General features: G+C 40.3%; 1 long non-coding RNA gene across 1 annotated transcript; it reads left to right on the forward strand.

Annotated features, from left to right (window-relative positions):
- Nucleotides 1-6,368: 6,368 nt before the first annotated feature.
- LOC309532933 lies at nucleotides 6,369-6,738 on the forward strand. Its single transcript, XR_014220077.1, has 2 exons — nucleotides 6,369-6,424; nucleotides 6,611-6,738. It is a non-coding gene; the product is annotated as an uncharacterized lncRNA (long non-coding RNA).
- The last annotated feature ends 5,982 nt before the right edge of the window (nucleotides 6,739-12,720 follow it).

The following is a 12,720-nucleotide window of genomic DNA, read 5'->3' on the forward strand; positions in this document are numbered from 1 at the left end:
AGGTTACTTGTGCCAGAGTATAGCTTAATCTCTCTCTATCTAGAAACTAATAATTCCCCACAAGATAAACCAACTTTTTTCTTCTCTTTCAGTGAGCTTATGCTCTGCTAAATTCTACAGGTTAATACAAGATTTACACACATAAAAGGCAGATCTCAACAGCATGACTAAGAAACCTAGCTTAAAATGCAACTGTGTTGATAGTTTGGTTTTAAATGAATGGAGTCGGGTGATGGGACAAGAGCACAGAGCAAAATTAGCTACTCACAGGTTTGCCAAGAGCATTCCCATATAGCTGAGTGGTTTCTACCCATTCATATGGACAAAATTTACGCTTTGCATTTGGCAACAAAGCTTTGTAATGGCACCTGGGAGCCTATGGATAATAAGCTTTACAAATACTACCCATTATAATAATGAGCATTGTTGCAGTCCAACATGACCAGGTATTGGTGGGCAGCGGTCTCCAAGCCGGCTGCTGTCTCTGAAAATTCACTGTCAGTCGCACACAAACACCCCCAATCATCTCAGCCATGTTGTCTTAGCTAAAGGAAGGAATTGAGTGGGGGAAATGATCCAACCGGGACTTGAAGCTTCTGTTTACTTTCCTCACATTAGCTTTAGATTTAACACCAGCTTCAAACCTACTTCTGTAAGAAAAGCGTTCAGGGAAAGAATAGAAAACACTTGCCAACCTTCCTCAACCATTTAATCTCACTCACGTTCTTGCTTAGATCTCCACTTTCTTTTAATGGCTCTCATCATCTCTTTCTTTCTGCAAAATTATATCTGTTGCTGTTTCAAAGCCATTTAGACATGTAAGGAAATATTCAAGCTTTATTTGGCTCCCGGAATATTCCAAAACAGAAATGTATCTAAGGCAAAACATTTTATGCCTTTTGGAGCTTTGCTCACTCATTACATATAAAGATTTGATTACTGATTCCCTCTGATTTAGGAAAGAATATATATTCATAGATCCATCATCATAATCTAATCTTTTTATGTTTACATAGCCTGATTTATACTTTAAAGCCTTCTAAGTGATGCTTTTTAATTACTATATCATAATATATTGCATTTATTTAAATGCTGAAAAAATTAAATGTTTTCAAATGAAGCTCTTGGCAAACTCCTTTTTCAGACATTAATAATGAAGGCAGACCATAAAGCAGTGATCTTTCTTTATTGAACAGTGAATAGAAAAACAGTTATTGAAACAATCAAAGTCAATGCAGAAAAAAATGCATTTTGACCTCTTCAGATCCATTTATAGCTAACTTAACCAAGTATCAGACCTCTACAAACCTATCCAATTCAGGTAATGAGTTGGACTGACTAATTTTTAGTAGTCGCAAGCTGGTTCCTGCTCACTAATTTCACTAAGCTAAGCAAACCCACTAGAGTAAAGATAGCTCTCCATTCCCCTCCTCAAAAAGACAAGCACGCTTGGAACCAGTACAAAGGTGCCATTCATTCCTTCTCTTGGCCTTCCAGATGTTTGGGGACTACAACTCCCATCGTCCCTAGCTAACTGGACCAGTGGTCAAGGATGATGGGAACTGTAGTCCCAAAACATCTGGAGGGCCAAGTTGGCCATGCCTGCCTAATGCCAACTGGATATCAAGATGGAAACATTGGCTACTGCTATCAGTAGGTCTTTTAACAGTTAAGACAGTTGCCAGACTAGGATATGAGGTCTGGATCAGAAAATCAATATGGGAGAAGATGCTACACATGCCACATAATAGCCGCATTTCTGGAAGAGAACTAAGAAGTGGGTGTTGATGACAGGAAAACCTACAGATAACTGGTAATTGTAATGTGGAGACTCAGAAGTAAGTAGACATTTGCCAAGAGAGTTTAGTAGATACCACTGACTTTGCTTTGAGATCTTTTTCTTGACACTGGACTCCGATCACATTGCATGCATAGTCTACATATATGGAGCCACCCATGCCCTGGTGTGGCTTTTCCTCACAGAGAGCAGCATTACTTATCAACACCCCATACTGGCTATGGCAAACAGTGCCAGCATCCAGAGTCTAAAATAAATGCATTTTTAAAAATGCAATACACACAACACAGTTACATAACCTATAAAACTAATTTAAAGCCAACAACTCTCTTAAGCATTTCTACAGGAAATTAGCCCTTTATAACTTTCTACAGTGTTCTTACAGTAAAACACAGCCTGCATACTGAGTCAAAAATAGTACCTTTCATTGAATACATCCATCAAAACACATCTGTACATGGATTTTTAGAGAGCACTTTAATTTGTTCAAATGTTGAATGGAATAAAAGGGGATATGGAGGCAAACATTTAAAGAGATTTTCTGTGTTTTCCTTCCTGACATTCAGCTTGGATTTTTTACACCATGGGGAAATGCTTAATCAAGTACATGTATATTTGAAATACAGGATCCTTGCATCAAAAACAACCTGGGCAATATTTTTAAGCGTCAAAAGTTATAGATGTTGTCCCCAAATTGCCGCGTATTTATTTATTTTTTAAAAGCTAGAGTTTTATAGCATTAAACTTTTTTCTTGGCCCATACCTTTGAGATGGGGAAACTTCCATGAACTGCATCGCATCTGAATGTTGCTAATACAAAATGAGTATGGAGTGGAAAGGAATTTTTATACCAAATGTTCCCTGTGCCATGTGGCTCATTTCCTTTTCAGATGATAGAAACTCAAATAACGATTTTTGGAGGAGTTTGGTATAATTTTTGGAAAGGAACACCAACCAAGAGTCAATAATTCTTTTGTTGTGTTCTTCAGATGGCATTTTTACTTATTCAAACAACTGAGCTATGTAGAAATTGTTGGTATGCAATTGTGTCTTTCCTTACTATCCTTACTATCAGCTGCTATGGGGCTCAAACCAAGAACTGTGTGGATTCTTGTTTCTTGAGCCACCAGGACTGCTAGTCAGAGGAGGGAATGACCAACTGTTATTCCTGGGGCCTTCACATTGTGGGAGGGGCCCCAAGGGCCCCTAAAAAATGATAGACTGTCGCTTTAAGAAAATGCTAAGAAACTGCAAAAGCTCTGAAACTGCCAAGAAAGCTTTTGTTATACAAGTGCCCTTTGCCATGGGAAGAGAAGCTGCTAACATCTTTATTGCAGAACATACGCAGCTATTACACGTAGGTTCAACAAACGCACAACAGATTTTGCTATAAAAATGTAACACAATGTTTCTACACTGAGGCCATATAGATGACAGCAAAACAGCCGATGCTTATGCTAAGTTTGCGCTGAAGGACACAAGAATGTGAAATAAGAATGTGAAATATTATGTTTGCTGACTGGGAACAGTTGTGGACCACCGGGATGAAATTTACAACATGTAATGCCTTAAGAGAAAATATTATGAAAATGATATATAGGTGGTACATGACCCCAGTCAAGCTTGCAAAAATTTATCATTTGCCCGATAATAAATGCTGGAAATGTAAAGAAACTGAAGGTACATTCTTTCACCTTTGGTGGACGTGCCCAAAGATTAAGGCTTTCTGGGAAATGATATATAATGAACTGAAAAAGGTATTTAAATATACCTTTCTGAAAAAACCAGAGGCCTTTCTCTTGGGCATTGTCGGCCAATCGGTGTTAAAGAAGGATAGAACTTTTTTTATGTATGCAACGACAGCAGCAAGAATACTTATTGCAAAGTATTGGAAGAATGGCAGATGAAGCTGATTGACTGTATGGGACTGACAGAAATGACTGGCAGAATCCGTGACCAGGGAGAAGAGTCGGCAGAAGAAGACTGGAAAAAAGTCAAGGACTATTTACAAAAATATTGTAAAATTAAGGAATGCTGAATGATGTTGGATTGAAACTAAGTTGTTTCTAGCTGTAATGGCAAAAGGAATTTGATAAAATGGTTTCTTTTATTTAAAGTTATAATAATTTAAGATGTGGAAGAGAAAATAAGGTGTTTTCTTTTTTGCTTTTGTTTTCAAGCTGTAATGCTTTGAGACAAGGATTTGCTGTATAAATAATTTGAACTGAATATACAAGAAGGAGAGGTATGTGGAGGTCGGGGAAATATGTTATAGAAAATAAGTTGGGAAATTTATGTGTTTTTTGTTTTTTATGTTTGCTTTTTTCTTTTTGTTTGTAATAATTGGAAATTCTAATATATATATATATATATATATATATATATATATATATATATATATATATATATATATTTAAAAGTGAAATAAAGGTCAGGGGCATGCCTTGGAACGTGCAAAGAGAAGATAAGGAAAATGGCCTGGGCGGAAGCCTGTACGGGCGGTGCCTGCCGTAAACAGATTATATAAAACTTGCTATGCAAGCTAGGCAAGTGCGCATGTTCAGAGAGGGTGGTGTCAGGGACCAATGAAGAAGGGCTAACAGGGCACTGCACCAGCCAGATCAGAGAATGAGTTGAATTGTGTAGTATGGTTGGATAAGGAAAGGGATGACGATGTATGGGGTGATGAGGAGGGTATAAAAATTGCTTGCCAACATGCTGTAAGGTCTGCCAGCCTTTGGAAGTGATTCCACTGGCCGCCTCTGCGCAGAGCTGAATAAACTCTTTCTCTGTGAAACCTCACCCTGGTGTCCATTGACTCCTCTATCATCTCACCCTGGGGCAACGCTCAGAAGGGAAAAAGGCTACAGCGCAAGCGCACTGATATGAAATGTATCCAATAACTGAATGAGGTAATGAGAAATACTTCTATGCATATGATTGGAGAAAACTGAAATATTTTGTGTAAAAACTTGATCAATATCACCCCCCAGACCGCGGAATCGTGGTTGCAGTTTTTGCGGAGTAATCCAACCTATTGCTTGGAAAGTAATAAATGGCTGGACTTTATCTCCTCCCAGCTCCTGAGTTTTATTGGCCACAGACCTAGGAGTTTTTATAGCCTTTGGGGGCTTGCAACAACACCACAGCTCATCCTCTTGGTCACCACCCCAGGACTCACTTGCTGTTTCCTCCATTTTAAGCAAACTGCCATCGAGGAATACCACCAGATCAGATCCTCTTTGATGCCACCATACGACCTCATTTCTATCTTCCTGCTTGTCACTTGCCTTAGGTACTTGCCCAGTCTCAGGCCTGAGTGCCCAACACTTATCAGTGTTCTTTCAGAGAGGAAATAAAGGTCTCAATTTCAGCACAGTTTTTCTACACTTCCTCCCTCAGCTCTGCCCTCTGGCAGCTGGTTGCCCAGGCAACACCGCTATTCCCTGAGGACCAGCATTCCACAGCGCTCTGCTGCCATGCAAAAGGAGGGCTTGCAAAGTGACACCCCCATCTCCTGTATTGGCTTATTTAGATGGGCAGTTTGCCTGAAGAAAATTGAAGCTCAAGGGAAAGTGCAATTGTCTCATTTTTTAGAGCTTGAAAGTAGATTGATTGTGAATGCTGATGTTGAGCCAGTAGAATAAAGAATTTGTATAATTTGGCTCTACTGGAGCTAGAATAAAATATTGAGGCTGATGGGCAGTTAATGTTGGGAGCTTCTCCTCCTCCTCGTCTCCTCACCCTCACATAACGTTTCATAAGGCAAATAGCAGGCAATGAAGCATAATGGGGATGGCAAAACATAACACACAGTGATCTCACTTCTCACATTTTGTTTAACTGAATGTTATGAGGAGTGAGGAAGAGGAAATGTCAAGCCACAGCTTTTGGCAGAGACCACACGTTGGCCATTGAATCCATTGAAAAAGGACTGTCAAGTGGATGTCCTTACATTTGCTCATTCAACCCTACCATGGGCACAGATTCTTGCTGTGGATTATTTTCACCTTAGTTTTCTTAAACAACAATAACAACTAACTTGCACACTTTATACATAAATAGATAAGTAAATTAATTTGCAATATATGGTATTTACATATTCATTGATGTATAATTGCCACTGTATTGAAGTTGGCCATTGCTTGAGACAGACTATATGCACAATGGCTGAGAAGTCAATCTCACAGAATTCAGTGGGGCTCGCTTCCCATTGTGAATTTCAAAAAGCAATAGAATGCATTGTGTGCAATATTGTTGTTTTCACATGGAGAAATCATTCTTTTCGCATGGAGATTACCTTGAATGTTATGTTTCAGCTGACACGCACATTGCCATCTTCTGAATAAAATACAAGTTTATTAAATAAATTGTTAAAATGGGGGCGGGACTTATTTGCAGTTCAGTGGCAGGAGTAATTCATATAATCCAAGATACAAAATGCAAAATATCAGCAGGGTGCTAAACTATCCCTCCCTGACGCCTGAGTGAGGGAAATGAAACGTTATGTCAAGTTAATATTGAACTCTGAAGTCAAGCTTATTGAGATAGGCTGCAGCCCTGGGGGGCCCACTAGGGGGCGCATTGGAAGATGGCTGACAATAACATCTCTCCGACCCACACGAGGTAATTTGGAGGCTATGATGGGGGTAATTAGCCTCCTTAACCCCCCCCCCAGGATTGTGGGGGGGACGGCCCTTGCCTGCTGTGCCCTATACCACCGCCGAATTTGTGGGGGTGGGGGCACTAGGCACAAAGCCCTCCTGTGGGATTTCGGCACTCCTGAACGCTGTCCCTGATTCGCGCCACTAGATGCAGAACTTCAAAGGAAACAATTTGGATGAAAGGAATGCACATATTTCAAGAAAGAAGGGGGAGTAAAGACTGCTAACAGAAGAGATCTCTGACAAAACAAGATAAGAATAAAACATGAGAAGATACGCCAAGACAAGGTATGGCAATTGACTGATGGGGGAGGGGGGAACTCTCCCTTCTTTCCCTATGTGATTAAACAAGAATCCCCTCCCCTCACGAGTCAGAAATGTCATTTTAAGGACTTAAGCTGTGGATTTAAGGCTGTGTGGAGATAAACTTTCGAACCAAAGCATGTTTTAAGAAGAGCGAGGAATGTATAAGAGCTTGGAAATGACGCAGTTAAAAATGCCGTCGCCATATTGGGAAGTTCTGTCGGAGGTCTTGAGTCTGGGAGGAGAAAGAGAGAAATAGAGCTGTTTATATATTGTGGGTTAAACTCCTCAGTGGGACTCAGAGCGACAGTTTTACGAGACTATGATGGAAAGAGTGATGTTATCTATGAAGGAGACGATATATGGAAACCATCTCAATTTGAGGATTGGAAGAACGGAAAATTCACACAGGACTATTATTACTATTGGTGTTTATCGGCTTAAGGAGTCTATCAGAAGAGATCATAAAGAAAAAAGAGAAAATATATGAACAAGATGTGATGTGGAAACAGCAAGATAAGATGGGATAGAACTATGAACTTTGTTTGGACTGATTGGGACATTAATGCAGCAGCAAGAAGATGATCAGAATCCCCCTTCGGATCTTGAAATATGGGTCTCCCCAACAAAATTTAAAATTCGGCTTTGTAATTCAGAATTTATGTGATATGATTTAATTTGATGTGATTGGCCAGTTAATAAAAATTACTTTTAAAAAAAGAGAGAGAGATAGGCTGCAGTCCTAACCCAATTTAAAATGGGAATAACCCTCACTGAATTCAGTAGGACTTCCTTCTGAGTAGTCAAGGTTAGAACCATAGATCACTTTGTGGAGGGACTTCCAGGGTGGCGCCATCGGCAATGGCGGACTCCCTCTGAACTGGAGGGACTAGCTCTGTGTGAAACGGGTCTTTTCCGCTACTGCGAAGCGGGGACCCTGCTAAAAATCACAGGCGGATGAAGCCTGTGACCATGGGACTCGGCGGACACCCTTAGCGCCCCCCAACCCGCAAAGGAACCCACAAACGGGCTCTGAAGTGAAGAGGGGGAAGTGGCGCGGTGCTGTGAGTGAACTGCTATTTCCGTGGAGTGAAGCCGCACAGCCGTTGCCGGAGAGCGCTGCCTTTTTCCTGGGACAATTTGGCTTCTAAAATAAGCACCCGTGAGTACCTAAACTTTGAACAATCGGACTTTAAATAAGGACTTGCGAGAAGAAAGGAATTGGACTTAAAAAAATATTTTAATTTGGTACTGAAACGGGAAGCTCTAAACAGGAAGTCAGCCTTCCCTTTCTTTGTAGACAGAATAAAGCAAAGACAACGTAAACTAGAGCTCAGAATATCGCTTCTAAAGGATTGGCTTTCATCATTTAAAACTGTTGAACCCCCCTTCGGTAGCAGGAGAAGAAGGGGGATCTTTTTTTGGACTGTTTAAACCTGCAGAAGTGAATTTAAAGCAAAGTAACTTTCCACCGTCCTGATCCTGGAGCGGGGTGTCAGGACTGACGTTTTCAAGCTCATTGACCAGAGACAAATGTTTTTGACAGATAGATAAAGGAAGAGAAACATAGTGATTCCATTGCTTCCTTTCGCACTTTAAAGGAACAAATATTGACAAAATATCTCAAAAAGGACATTTTGTTGCAAGAACAAATAGAAGTTCTCCCCCTAGAGGGAGACTGTGAAACTGTAACCAACTCCAGGGAGCTTGCAGCTGTCTCAGATTACAATCGTGGCAAAGGACTTGTGACCTTGTGGGACAATGTATCCAGAGGCTCTGCTGTGTGCTCTCTGTAAAACAAGTGCCCTACTGGAACAGTTAAGTGAGAAGATGGATTTGATGACTAATGCGGCCAGAATTTTTGAACAGGCAGTAGGAAACTATGTGGAGCCCACCCAGGAATTAGATCAGGAGTGTGTCCTGACAGAGCAGATGAGAGAAGAGGATGTTGCTGAATCTTGGGTGCCAGAGATGGAGGGAGCTGCGGCCTTGCAGGAACAAGAGCTTTTGGATTTGACAAATGAACTTGGAAAAAGCCAGATTTGGAAAGATAAAGTTTGGATTGGTTTGGAAATGGGGGGTTGGATAGACCCCCCCCCCATGCAAGGATGTTTGGACTTTCCGAGTCTGGCAATGGGCCGTGAGATGTTTGGAGCTGTGGGGGCTCTCAATTTTGGAGGGATTCTGAAACATCTTCCTAAATACCACATGGAGTTGAGTCTGGACTATGGAAAAGGGGCTGATTTGTTTGAAAGGGTCAAAAACATCATCAAGCTGGAGTTCCCACAAGTGAAAGGAGAATATGAAGAAGAGCTGCGGAAGGGACCTGGAAGAGATTTAAGGGCCTCGGATATAAGGTTGCCAGGTTAATGCGCTAGATCGATGGGATAAAAAGGACTGACAAAACCCGGGACCAGGAGGAAGGGACGCTGGATGAAGATTGGATTGTTTTTATTTCTCTTTTTATTATCAGGATTGTTTTATAAAATTGATGAATGTTAGAAAAATGTTGGAATGAAAGTATTTGGCTCTAGCAAAAATGTTTAAAGAATTAGGCAAGAATATTATGGTTGTGAGAAGTCAGTAAAAATAAGATCTAAGTTTTATGTTTTTAAGGTTTTCTATAAGATAAGATGAAAATAGATTAAAGGTAAAGGTAAAGGTACCCCTGCCCGAGCGGGCCAGTCTTGACAGACTCTGGGGTTTGTGCGCCCATCTCACATCTATTGGCCAGGGGCCAGCGCTGTCCGGAGACACTTCCGGGTCACGTGGCCAGCGTGACAAAGCTGCATCTGGCGAGCCAGCGCAGCACACGGAACGCCGTTTACCTTCCCGCTGGTAAGCGGTACCTATTTATCTACTTGCACCCGGGGGTGCTTTCGAACTGCTAGGTTGGCAGGCGCTGGGACCGAACGACGGGAGCGCACCCCGCCGCGGGGATTCGAACTGCCGACCTTTCGATCGGCAAGCCCTAGGCGCTGAGGCTTTAACCCACAGCGCCACCCGCGTCCTTGAAAATAGATTAAGGTAACGTAATAACAGAATACTATGAAATATGGAAAGGATTTGCTGCATAATTAATAACCAGGATACGAAAAAAGGGAGGAGGAGGAAGTCTAAGAAAGAAGGTGATGAAACTTGGGGATTCGAGAATGATGGACTTATTTTTGTTTGTGTGCGGTGTATTTTTGTTTTTTGAATGTGGGTTTGTTTGTTTTTTTCTATTTCCTTTTTCTGCTTTGTTTTTTTTTCCTTTGTAATTTTAAAAATTTTCAATAAATATCATATTAAAAAAAAGAACCATAGATCACTTTGTGATGGGCCACTAAACACTTCTTTAATTTTGTCTTTAAGACTCTTTGTTGTTTTACGCCTCTGAAAATTCTCTAGTGTTGAAAGGGAGCACACAGAAGGTAGCTGATTTGTAAACATCTGTTGATGGCTGGGATATGTGTGTCTATTGTACACTGTGAGATACATAGCCCCACCCCACCCCCAAAAAACAACTTATATTACTGCATCAGTAGCTGATGAAATAGAAGAAAGACATGCAAATAAACCAATTGCTGCAGAATGGAAAATAGCAGATGAAAGCGTGAATGACTTTTGGAAAAGATTGAGTCTTGTTTATTCATACATCCATTGCATCGTATTTCATGTGAACCACATTACCCAAGATCTTAGATTGTGGACGAGCTCTGATGGGAGAGTAATGGTTTCTACCAGTTAGTTTTGTGCTTCTATATGAAAGACATATGTTAAGAATGTTACAGAAAATGCTTTGATATAATTTATTCTTTCACTAAGCCTTTGAATATTGTAGTTAAAATGGGTCAAGAGACAGAAAATAAGGTGACCCCAATGAAAGAGAAACTGTGTAATATTTTTCTCAGGGACTCAAGGATGTGCTGGTAAACTTGACAGGTATTTTTCTCATTTTAGACCTGGCTATATGTAATTCTAGGCTTTACTTGTAGGGATAATATAAATGATGATTCAAAGGTAGATACAATATGTATAATTCTAGGAAATTAAAGTATATTCATGCTATACCAATAAGGATACCTTCTCTAAAGTACAGTAGCTTATAAAGTAAAGTACCTTTTTTCTTTTTCTTTTTTGATGAAACATTCTTTCCAGCCTGGCCAGTAGAAGGGAAAAGAATTATTACTTTAATTAGGTTGAATCTCTCTTAATTCTTATTTCTTTTACAGGAATCTTAATCCTTTCTCTTGTAACTCTTTATTTCAAGATAGCACAAGCTGTTAAAACCTAATTATTTCTCTGTATCATTACTTTAATTTCAATTTATTCAGAAACCCTTTTAAAATGCTGTGTAATTTGAGCATATTGTATTTTCTGTTTTATGATTTTCAGTAAAACTTGTTAAAATTCATTTCTGACCTTGCTTTATTTCCTGGGGAAGTATTTAGCTCTCTGTTCTTCTAACAATAAGAAAGTTCTGGAGACAAACAGTGCTGTGGAAATTAAAAGTGCTCATGGGGGCTGCTCTGATAGCTAGGGCTCCTTAGTCACTATAACTTGGTGTTACCACAAGCCTCTCCTCTGTGCTTACTCTGACCTCTAGTATCAATGATATATTCTAGAGTCTACAGAGGCATTTTGGAACATTCATCCTCCTTATGAGCAGACACAGTAGCCCATCTGGTCTGTGAGCTGAACATCACCATTCCTGTCTCTGCTCATCCACAGTATCTTTCTACCATTTGAGTTTGTGCCTACTATTCCTTCCACACAGAGAAACCTGCTTGGGGCTGATCCCATTCTGGAATTGCTTTTCCAGAACCACAGACATGGTTTTCCAGAACCTCATCCATGGGAAACATGGGACGGCAAAAGATTTTTCATGCATGCAATGACAGAACTTACTAGATTCACAAATGCTTGCTAAAACGTTTTAAACTCATATAACTATTGTGTTATCCAGCATCACAGACTAGCATACTGAATGCTGTGCATGGTACATATTCATCATATGAAACTTCAGATATCTTTGAGGCTCAGGTACCAAATCTGAATTTATTCATTTACTGGATTTTAAAATATAATAATATTCTCATTCATTAACCCCAAAAATGGGGGGGGCATAGAGCCAAAAACATACCATTTTTCCAGAGGCATGTGGAATGAAAAGTCTTCATGTAATTAGAAGGCATATTATGTTGTAGAATGCCAATTTAAATTTCAACTGTATGGATTAAAACAAAATACTGACAAGTGTCACTCGCCCTGACTGAATACCTTTCACAAACTTAAGCAGATGGCAACACTCTGGATTGTAAGTACAGTAAGCCCGCAACCTACACTCACTTTACTTATGCCAACACTACCTTACGTGGGCAACCAACCAATAAATAACGAAGAAAAATGCAGGGGAAATAAGGGGAAATCAACAACAGAAGGGGACAGGAGAGCAGGAAACAACAGTTGGCAATCCCATCAGCCACTGCACTCATTTTCCACCAATGGTTGGTGTGGTAGAGGTAAAAGTGAGTAGAGCAATATATGAGCATTCTACTTTTGTGTAGTAGGCTAGTTTTTACATCCACTCACAAAACTGAGTGTTTCCAATAGGTGCTACATGCTGACTCCTAGTGCCAGTGAAGCCTCTGACATCAGTTGACTTCAGGCCTCTTCAGCATGTGGAAGAGCTAAAATATGGCAGCTTCTCAGTCCCTCCTCTTGTACTGCAGTGATAATTATAAACAGCTCAAGGATCGCATGCAGGTAGCAGAAAGATTAAGCTGCCAGTGACACAACAGATGTGAGAAACGCACAGGTTTTCACTGAACGTCCGTGAGCATGCTCCAAGTAAAGTTAAATTCAAAGAAGCTTCCATACATCAACTAATATCGACAGGGTTATGAATGGCGATTATGAGACTCAATGTCACAGGACAGTTTAAGTGACAGGTAAAAAAGTAAGGTGAAAAGA

The sequence above is a fragment of the Podarcis vaucheri genome (genome assembly GCF_965113315.1).
Source record: "Podarcis vaucheri genome assembly, chromosome: 5".
NCBI lineage: Eukaryota > Metazoa > Chordata > Lepidosauria > Squamata > Lacertidae > Podarcis > Podarcis vaucheri.